This window comes from Piliocolobus tephrosceles, chromosome 6 (assembly GCF_002776525.5).
Source record: "Piliocolobus tephrosceles isolate RC106 chromosome 6, ASM277652v3, whole genome shotgun sequence".
Classification (NCBI taxonomy): Eukaryota; Metazoa; Chordata; class Mammalia; order Primates; family Cercopithecidae; genus Piliocolobus; species Piliocolobus tephrosceles.
In genome coordinates, this window is record NC_045439.1 from 1,644,754 (window position 1) to 1,653,680 (window position 8,927).

The 8,927-nt window shown below is 57.3% G+C and overlaps 1 long non-coding RNA gene across 1 annotated transcript in view; it reads right to left on the minus strand.

Moving 5' to 3' along the window:
- Positions 1-8,461, minus strand: part of LOC111538177 — a 22,524-nt gene extending 14,063 nt beyond the window's left edge. Inside the window, exon 1 of the long non-coding RNA XR_002730246.1 lies at positions 8,231-8,461. This is a non-coding gene — a long non-coding RNA (uncharacterized LOC111538177). The remainder of the gene's footprint in view (positions 1-8,230) is intronic.
- Positions 8,462-8,927: the final 466 nt, after the last annotated feature.

Below are 8,927 nucleotides of genomic sequence, written 5' to 3' on the forward strand. Positions count from 1 at the left end.
TGATGGTGATGATGACGGTGATGATGGTGGTGATGGTGATGATGGTGGTGGTGACGATGGTGATAGTGATGATGATGGTGATGGTGATGATGGTGGTGGTGATGATGGTGGTGGTGATGATGGTGCTGATGATGATGATGGTGATGATGATGATGATGGAGTGTGATGGTGATGATGATAATGGTGATGATGATGTTGATGATGGAGTGTAATGGTGATGGTGATGATGATGATAATAGTGATGGTGATGATGATAGAGGGGATGATGATGATGGAGTGTAACAGTGATGATGGTGATGATGTGATAGTGATGATGATGTTAGTAATGATGATGGTGGTGAGGGTGTTGTGACGGTGATGATGATTAGGGTGATGGTGATAATGCCAATGATGATAGCCATCTTCTATTAACCACCAACTACATGTTAGGTACTGCCCAAGCATAGACTCATTTGATTCTCACAACCATTTAGAAAGGTGAATGGCATGTCCTCCCTCCATGGAGGAGCAAACCCAGACTCCTCAAATGTTCACTAAAGTGGACACAGAGCTAGAGCCAAGTGTTAGGCTCAGGCCAGGCCCTACCACCAAGTGCTGGCATGGGGCTGAACTGTATGAGCCCTTGTCATTGTTCTCTGAACTCTCTCAGCAAGTCTGTTATGGTTGTCATTTTACAGATGAGGAAAGTGGGTCCCAGAGGGGTAAGTGACTCAACAAAAGTCAAAGCTCCATCAGCAAGTGGCAGGTCTGAGGGGCAGCATCATGTTCCAGAGTGCTGGAGAGGCAGGCAGAGGCCTGGCCTCTTGGTAACTATCAGCCTCCATGCCTTCACTTCATCTGTCATTATAGCAGTAAGAGTCATCCTGACCATCTTAGAGGTGCCCGAGGAGATGCATGGAATGTCAGGCACCCACCAGGTGCTAGGTAAACCCCGGAGAGTCTAGCCAACCCCAGAACCAGGCTCCGGCTCCCAGTCCTGTGTTCCTGCCCTTTGGTGCCCTTACCCTTCTGGTCAGACCTCCAGGACCATCAGTAGACTCAGATCGCAGCCTGGGAAGCTGCAGACCTGAGTAGGAAGAAACATGGTGAGGGGCAGCTAGAGGCTGAGCCTCCTCCAACATCCCCACCAGGACAGACCTGTAAGCAGTGAAATGGTTAAGGCCTCCCAGCCCGGCAGAATTGGCTCATTATCATTTCTAATATGGATCAATACTCTTCAGGCATCTGACAAAGCCAGCGGCTCTCTGTTCCCTTCCTGCCCTCCAAATATAAGATCCCCTAAGCCACACTGGCCCAGGGCTCCGGCCCTAGCCCCCTCCTCAGGCCTCATCTCCATATTGGTCTTAATCAAGTCGGGGGGAAAGATGCAAGTCAATAAGTCGTCATTGATCACCTCCTCTCCCCTCCACCCCACTGACATTCTGTCAGCCCCTCCCCCACAGCCAGCCGGGCTAATGGGGGTCCTTGCCTCCCACGTCGGTGGTGGGAGGAGGGCAGTGCTCGTGAAAGCCCTGATTGCTCTGAGGCCCAGGGCCTCCGTCACAGCGAGGGGCTCCAGCACAACATACGCCGCCTGCCCGCCGGCTTTGTCTTCAACAATAAAACAGGGTTTCTCTCCTGCCTCAGCCCTGGGTCCAATTTATCAGGCCTGGCACTGATCATCTGCTTCCCTGTCACCAGCCGGACTTGGAGGATAAATAGAGGCAAGCAGATATAGAATTACCGTGATCAGATCTCTCTGGGTCAGGAACAAAAAACACTTCACATTCCTTATGAAGCATTTCCACCATCACAGACATACAAAGGGTCCGGGAAGGCAAAAGGGCAGAACCCCAGCAACCAACGGGAGCTCGTCCTTCCCCTTGTAAGAGCCAGAGGAAGCTGCCACATGGAGCTCCCAGGCCACGTTCCTTTGGGAAGTCACCTCCAGTGACTGAGCCTCAGTTTCCCATCAGGGACACCTACCTTGCAGGGCTGCGACAAGCACTCACGGAGAGAATAAAACCAAGGATCTGCCACCGAACCTAGCAGATAGCGGGTGCTCTGTGAACGGCAGTTAGCGCAGCTGCCTTTAACGGTGCAACTGTCCACAGCCAGGTACGGCATTCGGCATGTGTCACGTCCACGCCCCATGGAAATGTCAGTGACAGTTCGCACCCTTGTTCTTCCTCAGCCATCACACCTAGAGCTGCCATCTGCAGACAGTGGCCAGCTCAGGGTGGCACCGCAGGCCCGCCCTGCCCTTTTGAGGGTCTGCAGGGCTGCCACGGGAGTTCCAGGTAGATTGATGCCGGCCTGTGGCAGAGGTCCCCCAGCGGCTCTGCACAACATCTCAACAAATGTTCCTGGACAGGTGGCCTGGGCTGGAAGCCGATCAAACACCATAAATACTGTGCACCCAAGGCCGTGACTACATTACCGCGCGGTGAGTAAATAACAGGCCCGGGGTGGAAACACCCCGGGAACAACCTCTACACAAGTAATTTATGCCCCGGTAAAACCCGATTAGATCCCGGCTAAGTGACTTCGCGGATGGGCAGGCTGCTTTGGAGAGAGACTGAGGGAGCAGCCACCACAAGCACCCGGGGGACCTTCGTGGGGCCATTATCTCCCCTGTGAGGGGGCGGGCCTGGGGCCCAGGCGTCCCATCAGGCTCAGTGGGGTAGCATCTTGGGGACCAGGCCACCCAGGGGTGGTGACCCCACTTGAGCGTATGGTGGGAGGGACCCTGCAGATGCATCCTACCCAGGCAGCATGGACGCCCCGTCCGCAGCCCCTGGGGCACAGCAGGCCCTGCCTCTTGGTGCATTTCAGTCTAAATGTCGACGCAAGTCCAGTCAAGGCCTCAGCCAGGAGCCACCATGCACACCAAGGCTGGCATCACATGTGCCCCTCCTGGGTAGGGTCCCCGGCAGGTGGAGAGCATGGGCCTGGGGTAGGGACGGCTCCTGACCCGGGATAAGGACCACAGTAGCCAGGTCAAGGTGGCGCCACAGGACTGCCCTGCCATGCCAGCCCTGCCAGGCTGACCATAGTTAGCAGGGTATGTCAGAGGTGGCCAGGGCAGTAGGAGGGTAGGACACAACCCAGGCCCTGAGGCAGGCACCATTCAAAAGCAACCAGCTACCAAGTCCTCCCTCAGAAGGGGTTTGTGTCACATCCCCTTGTGCTCCCTGCTGCTCCCCCTCCACAGCCCCCAACAGGGGCTCTACCCCTGGTGCCCATTTCCCCATGGCCCACGCACCCCGAGTGCTGCCCCACGGCCACTGCTCCTGCCTTCTCACTGAGCCTCGCCTTAGGCCCACCCTGCTCCCTGCTTCCCTCTGGCCTGGCCACTCGCCAGGCAGTTGGGGCACCCTGGTGTGCAGATCTGGGGGCTGGACACTGAAGTCAGCTCAGGTTCAGGAGCCAGGCAGAGCTGGGTTCAAATCCCAGCACTGCCCATCTTAGCTGAGTGACTTGAGCAAGTAATGCTAACCCAGCCTCAGTTTACTCCTCTGTAAAGGAGACAATAGTGCCTCTCCTGACTCCCCTGATAGGGGTGGGGATCCCAAGTGAGAGAGAGAAGGTCAGTGCCTGGCACAGCCCAGGGGATGGCGAGAAAGTGCTCAGGGAGCCACCTGTGGCTGCTGGCCCGGTGGCAGTGGTGAGGGAGGGGTGGGTGAGGCTCAGGGATCTGGACCCATGGGAACAGGGGCTGCAATGGGGCCCAGGCTGCAGGCACCCCCTCCCGCCACCTTGGGCAAAGCACTCCACCTCTCTGAGCTCCTGGGGGGCCCTGTCTACCCATCCTCACAGGGATAAAGGAAGGATCTGGTGACGTCACCCCTGCTCAAGTCCTCTGGTGGCTTCCTAGTATTTCTAGAGTCAAGTCCAAGGCCTTTCCACCTGGCACCCAGCTTCCTGCCCATTCACTCCACCCTCCTGCCACCACCAAAGTCTATGCTCCAATCACCTTGAACAAGTTATTCTTCCCAAGCAATTCTACTTCTCCATGCCTCCCCTAGAGACACCTCAGTCTCCAGCTCTGCCTAGTGAATTCCTATTGATACCGCAAGACTCTGCCCAAATGGCCTAACCTCTACGAAACTGTCCATTGTTCTCAAAGCAGAGCTAAGTCACACCTTCCTCTGAGCCCGCACAGTAGCCTTGGCTTAGTCAGAAAGGAGATCAGTATGACTTATCCCTTTCCAGGAGCTACTTCCTGGTCTCCACCCCACAGCTATTGCAAATCTGCTAGGTTAGTGCACTGTGACCCCACTGCCCTGGCCCCAGCTGAGTGATCCTAAGGAAGCCACCTGATTCAGGCTGGAACAATCGAAGCACTTTTCCAGGGTTACTGGAACTCAAACTAGGAAAGAAAAGTCAATTTTTCTCTGGTGGCCAGAGGTGTAAGGTGCAAAATTTGGGAGCCTCCAGCCACACATTTGCCACACGTGGAACAAACCAGTGAGAGAGCTGAGGCCTGACCTGGGAAGGAGACCTCTGGGCCTTGGCCCTGGTGGCCCCTGAATCCCAGCTGCCATTCCCAGGTCTCATCCAGCAAATCCCTCAGCCCCAGCTACTGTGAGAGTTTCTGTCACTGTTAACCTGTGAGTCCCCATCCCTGGAGACAGTGATGGTCTCATCAGGCTGACGGCCCTACATGGGGCAATTCATTCAGCCCCTAATGAAAGCTCAGTTGCAGAGCCCCCACTGACACGGGTTCTTGCAAGGCCTAGAACCAATGAGATATTTCTATTTTTTAATTTTCTTTCTTAAAGAAGACCCCCCCAAAGTTGCACAAGCATAAGACTCCTGGGATCCTTCTCTGGCCACTGCAGCCTGTGAGTCTCCAGGGCAGGCCTCAGTCTATGAGTCTCTCCGGGTCGTGCCCAGAACACAGGAAATGCACAGGAAGTGAGGACACGACTCCACTGAATCCCTGGAGCCCTGCATCTCGTAACTAATTTAGTGCTTCCTAGCCTGGCCCCCTTAATAACACAGGCACAGGAGAGCATGCAGAGGAGGGAGGACAAGGACTCCAGCTTAGCTGCTGGCACCTGCAGGTCAGTTCTGTCTTTCTTCTAGCACAAGCCCATTGCTAGTAAGGGGCCAGGCTAGCTCACTGTGGCACCTCTGTAACCTCAGGCCCCACAGAGGCCATCTCATCTGATCACTGTCCCAGTGGCCAGGGAGACCTTCTGGATCTGCCCTGAGAGCCTGGGCCCATGCAAATGACCTCTCCACAAGGGCTATGAGGAACCAGGGACCCTCATCCCATCCCCAGCACCACTAGAACTAAACATCAGGCTCATCAGAGTTCCTACCACTAAATCAAACACTAATCTCTCCCCCTAATTTCTCTAAGACAATATTAGCCACTCAGAATGAAACATAAAAGTGAGTAAGAGCCCGGCTATCTTGGAAGTGGGAGCAGGCAGCCTGGGGAAGGGGATTTATTGTATGTTTGCTGAAGCAGGCCAGGCATGCATACCCACAAAAGGCTGGTAGCTCCAGCTTGGCCTGGGCTGGCCTCACATAGGCGTCCACCTAAAGGCACAGCAGCTTCCTCCCCAGGAAACAGTGTTGGGCACCGTTGGAGCTTGAGAAATAGGAAAGTGAACAGGGGTGCCCTGCCGCTGGTGAGAGTAGTTCACACCAAAAGGTTTCTCCAAGTGTCAGCAGACCTAATATATCAGTGAGAGTATTGGAAGCAAGCCGTGTACCTGGAAGCACCCTAGCGGACATGCTACTTTAGTAAACAACTAGCAGGATCCTAGAGTCAGAGACAGGAGTAGCAACACATGACCCACTAGTGACCATCAGTGACACATCTATGAGGTGTGTGGCATGTGGCTGTCATGTCTAACTTCTACCACGGCCCAAGGCCACCAGGATTTAACCCAATTCCCAGGTAAGAAAACCGGTTCCAGAGAATGAAAACCACTTGCCCAAGGTCCATGTCAATGAGATCTGAAGCAAGTCACACCTGCCTTCACTCCGAGCAGCCCCCGGGAGCCACATCCACCTTCACTCCGAGCAGCCCCTGGATCCCAGGAGGAAATGCAGCCAGGGTGATGGTAGGCATCCACCCACCATGGGTTGGCAACTCCCCGCTGGGAGGCATCTTCCCTCCATCCCACCAAGGAAGCACCACTCTTAGCCCCACTCTTGACAGCAGGGAGACGTGCCCGAGGTCACACAGCAAGGTCAGGCCCTCCCTGACCCAAGCCTCGTGGCCTCTCCTCCACCCAGGCTAAGCCCAGCCCTGGGGGTGCCGGTGCACATTCCTGCAGCCCCCAACTGCCTGAGAGCTACACATGCTCCGCACCCAGGTGTCCTCGAATGCTCCATGACCTCGGGCTGGGTCTGGGGAAGGTGGTTCTCATTCAGGGCCCCTAGAAGCCATGTGCAGTTCTCCACCGGCCAAAGCCCCATCCAAGCCCCCCTACCCAGCTCAGCCGTCCCCACCGCCCCTCCCTGCCATCCTGCACAGGCACCCACCAGGAAGGGGTGGCAAGACTCCTGGCCAGATGAGCCCGCTGGGACCTGGCCCCCCAGCCTGCCTGACCAGCACCCTCAGTCTCCAGGTACAGCCCACACCTGGCAGTGCAGGGCTGGGTCACTCCATGAGTGGGGCGGCTACAGCTTCTGCTGCCCACAGCCGGGCTCCCCACCCACTAGAACAGCCCCTGGGCCCAGGCAGACTTGACCTCACCCTAGCTTAATGATGCCCAGCCTTGACCCAGAGCAAAGCCCCTACCTCCCTGAGCCCCCTCCCTTACCTGGGAGAAGGAAGGAGCCTACTCACCAGGGGCCATTGTGAGGGGAATGAGGGCCTGGCCCACGTGCTGTCTGCAAGTGTTCACCAGGGCCTCCAAGAGGCCATTTGGCCCATCCCCAGAGGACTCATGACCTTCAGGGGCCGGGCCTTCCACAGCCACGCGGGCTACATGCCCAGGAGCCCAGCCCCCAGGAAGGAAGCTGTGGCCAATGGCTGCAGTGCCACTTGTCCTGACCACTGTCCCCCTCTGACCCCACCTGATCCCAGACCAGCCCTGGAACTGTGCAGTGGCCGATGCCTCCCAGCCCCTCCCTCCTCAGTCGCCACCTCGTTCAGCGGCCAGGGACAGGTTTGGGGCCTGGAAACCTCTGGACCAGGCAGGGGCCCACAGCTCCTTCTGCTCCAGGTGTCTGTATAGCCCTGTGGTCACTGCTGCTCTGTCCCCTGCCTGGAAAATGGGCTGAAGCCACATGGATGAAGCAGCAGATGGAGCCATCTGCTGCCGCAGATGGAGCCCAAGGTTCCTGCCCCTGGAGAGCCCTGGGGCCTGGCCGGATCCAGCCCCTGAGCAGAGGCTGAGTGCTGCGGCATGGATGGGGGGGTCTGAGCCGGGGGCCCCCACTGTGAAGTGGGACTGGGAAGCCCACCTTGCCAGCAGGGAGGGCTCAGCTCAGATCACTGGTACTGGCGGAGTCACCGAGTCTGTAGACTGGCTCTGAGGCGGCCAGTGGTCTAGGGGATCCCCATCCACACCCCTCTCTGGTTATCCCAGGGCCACCACAGACTACACACCACCAGCCTGGCTCCTCCACAGCAGACATCCAGCTTCTGGCTGCAGACCCCACCCAGATCTGCCTTCCAGCACATTCTGCCCCCTCCCCAGGGCCCTAGACCAGATTACATCGAACCCCTTGAGCTTCCTGCCAAAGACAAGTGAGGGGTCAGGAGAGGGAAGCCCCATAAATCTCTTTGGAGACATTTGCCAAGATACCAGACACCAAAATCTCATTAGCAGGCTAAACTCTCAGGAAGGAAATGGAAAATAAGTACCCGCAGATACAGGCCTGGAAACCGCAGGACCGCCGAGCAGGAGACGTGGATTCATCGAGATGATATGCACGGGACAAGCTGTTGCCACAGTTTTGCATGGTTTTTTTGTTTGTTTGTTTGTTTTGTTTTTGGGGGGTTTTTTTGCTTTAACTACAGTTTAAGTAGAGTGGGACCCTCAGTGTACCAGGTGGGTGGGGTTGAGGCCCTTTATTCACAAGAGAGGAGAGGAGGGAGGGCGAGGCCTGGCGGCGGAGGCACAGTGGGCGGGCGGGCAGCTGGAGTGTCCCAGAGGGCGTTCGGGAGCACGGCTGCGCTGGGGCCCCGTCCATGCTGCTCAGAGCCCCAGCGCGTAACAGCCCCTTCTACGCAGGGAAAATCCATCTAGGTTTAATGGAAACGTTAACCTCAATTCACCTGATTTCCTCTCCGCACTGAGGTCTGAGAATGGGAAGAGGCTCCGAGGCTGGAGGACTCCCTGAGGCCTGGCATAGACGCGGGCCCACGGGTCTGGGGACACTCAGCGAGGGCCGGGACAGTAACAGTAGGTGCCTTCATCAGAGCAGACGCAGCCCCGCGACGCCCCCACCCCTCTTGCCAGCTCAGTCAGCGCGCTCTGCACAAGCTGGGCATGACAGGAAGAGGGAAGCCCCTCCCCCAGCACTCAGCTGCTCATGCTCCCTCCGGAGTCTCCGAAAATTACCAAGGAAAGGGGGTGGTCCAGGCAGCTACGCTGTGTCCAAGGTCACCTGGTCCCCCTGGCTGCAGTTCCAGGACACCCCAGCCAGGAGGTTGTCAGAGAAAGGAGGAGGCAGCTGCGGTGGGGGTGGGGTCGGCAGGCTGCCTGCAGAGGCGGGAGGGCAGGGTTGGGGAGAGGCTTTGGGGAGAGTAGGGGTCTGGAAGTGGACCACACCCTCACACCCTGCCCCCTCAGCCATCAGCAGAGTGACCCAGAGCAGGAACTCAGCCAACGGTGAAGGCCACAGCAGGGGCCCAGAGGGGCTTGTACCGGGCACGTGCTGTAGGGTGCACAGCCACCACCCGGCGTGGCAGAGGCCTTAGCAAGGAAGCTGAGGGAGTCTGTTGGGGGCCTCCAATTGGGGGGAGTTGGGGA